The following is a 2,500-nucleotide window of genomic DNA, read 5'->3' on the forward strand; positions in this document are numbered from 1 at the left end:
TTTTAAAGATTATTTTTTGGGGCTTTTTATGCCTTTAATTGGACAGGACAGTAGAGAGTATGACAGGAAACGAGCAGGAGAGAGAGTAGGGGTGGGATCCGGAAAGGACCACGGGGCGGGAATTGAACCCGGGTCGCCGGCGTGCAGTGCAGGTGCCCCAGCCAGTCGCACCACGGCTGGGGCCCTTCTTTTCACTTTTTCCTCCTTTGTCGTCTTTTTTTCTCTTCGTGTGGGTCTCTTTTTTTATTATTATTATTACGTTTGATGCACTGTTTGGGATAGCGAGTCTGACAGGCTGAAAATGGAATTGCCGCTCCGCGCCATGACGACGGAGGCGGAGAGGGCTAATGCGCCAAATTAAAAGTCACATCTCGTTACTTTAGCAGGCACAGAGTGCGGGGCTGTAGAGAGGGAAGCGACAGAAGAGGGAAAGGTCTGAACTCTTCAGAACGAATAAAGAAAACGGGGATGGAAAAGGTATATCTTGCATATCTACCAGGCATACGGTTTGAAGTCATAAAGAAGGGTACTAAATGCCAGCAGGGAATTTTTTAAATGATCTTAAACAGAAAGAATAGATCATTGTCATTGTCATTGATAGTCATTGATAGTCATTGTAATGCCCTCATTCTGTCTTACGTCTATCTGACAGAGAACCACTAAGGATTTCTTCCCTTTAGATGTAGTTCCATTCACAGGTTGAGGTGTCGGCTCTTTTGCCAGACTGAGAGCCAAAGGTCTCACACATTGTTATTTTAGTCAATGAAAACATGATTCATATCCTCAGTGGAAAGTTACTGTTAGGAAAGGGAGCCATACAATGTTACAATTTTGTGTTTGCTGTTTCAAACGGATTAACCGGATAAAATCTTCAGTAATGGTCATGTTATGGTCAAGGCTACAAGACTTGATATACTACAAGAATTGATATGTAGTGAAATAAGATAAAGATATATAGAGTAGAGTTTTAAACCACCTACTCACTATTCTAACTATTACATAATAGACCTAAATAAACAAAGCTCTCTGACTTAAGCTTGGGGTTGCCTGGGAAACGGCATGTCTCTACCATTCTGAATTTGGTGTCCTTGTATTGCCTGGATGGCAGCAGTGATAAGACCCAGGCGCTCAGCGGATATGGAGCTCACCGGCGGAGCACTGGGGACCAGCGACGATGCTATCAGCCCCAACGGAGCACGCAGCTGCTCTGGTTGACCCCCCCCCCACACACACACACACACACACACACACACCCCCCGATACACCTGCTCGGCTATCAACACCTGCTCAGACTCATGGTCTACACAGAGGCTAGCACAGGTAAAAAGCGCTTGGAGGCCTTCCGCTAGACTAGAGCGCAGAATACATTTCCAGGAAAACAACAAACGGGGAAAAAATGGAATTCAGTCATGAGCAGTCATGAGACTTTTGGCTTGAGTTGAAAATGCATCACAGTGTGAATTGGCCCCATTGTGGTATAGTGCTTTGACAGTCAAGTAGAATGTACCTGAGAGGATACAAGATGAAACACACACACACACACACACACACACACACACACACACACACACACACACACACACACACACACACACTGCATGCTGGAAGAGAGAGAGAGGTTTTATTCAGCTGCAAGTGGTTTCTCCCCCTCCCTCCTCCTCCTCTCTCTGATCCTTCCTTCCTTCTCTCTCTCTCTCTCGCTCTCTGTCTCTCTCCCTCCCTCTCCCTCAAATGCGTTTATTAGATTTCCATCACCGCCTGACAGCTTTATCTGACAGGGAGTGACAATGCAATATGATGTCTGGGATGGAGGACAAAGGAGAGAGTTTCCCCTCCTCTCTCTCTCTCTCTCTCTCTCTCTCTCTCTCTCTCTCTCTCTCTCTCTCTCTCTCTCTCTCTCTCTCCCTCTCTCTCTCTCTCTTTCTCTCTCTCTCTCTCTCTTGATCGTGCAGAGGCGATTACGGGCTCCCGTTTGCATCTGGCATACTGAGTTATCAGCATTAATATTCTGTCTCAGTAAACATGTTAACAGACATGTCGTCAATTGTGTAATATCCTGAGAGGAAGCGTAATTCTATAACTGCAGCTTGGATACGACAAGGCCCAACAAATTGGCACATAAGGGCCACACATACACACACTAAAACACACACACACACACACACACACACACTAAAAAACACACACACACACACACACACACATACACACACACACACACAGCCACCTGTAGTCCAGTGATATCATGTGATTAAAAGCTACAGGAAAGGTAATACTGTATAACTGACAAAAAAAACAACAACTGAATATAGCTGAAAGAGACCAGTGTCAACACCGTCAAAGATCATTTCCGAAAAATAATCTCACATTTCTGAAAATTTCTGTTCAAAAGTAAAGTTCAGAGTGTGTGAGATCTTTGATATGGATGTGCTCTCTTTTTGGCCCCGAGCGATAGAGGGTCCATCTGGATCCCATGCCATGACACCTCAAACAACATCTC

General features: G+C 45.2%; 1 protein-coding gene across 1 annotated transcript in view; it reads right to left on the reverse strand.

Annotated features, from left to right (window-relative positions):
* Positions 1-2,500, reverse strand: part of prkg1b (protein kinase cGMP-dependent 1b) — a 137,543-nt gene that overhangs the window by 106,779 nt on the left and 28,264 nt on the right. The window lies entirely within an intron of this gene.

Source organism: Sardina pilchardus, chromosome 22 (genome assembly GCF_963854185.1).
Source record: "Sardina pilchardus chromosome 22, fSarPil1.1, whole genome shotgun sequence".
NCBI lineage: Eukaryota > Metazoa > Chordata > Actinopteri > Clupeiformes > Clupeidae > Sardina > Sardina pilchardus.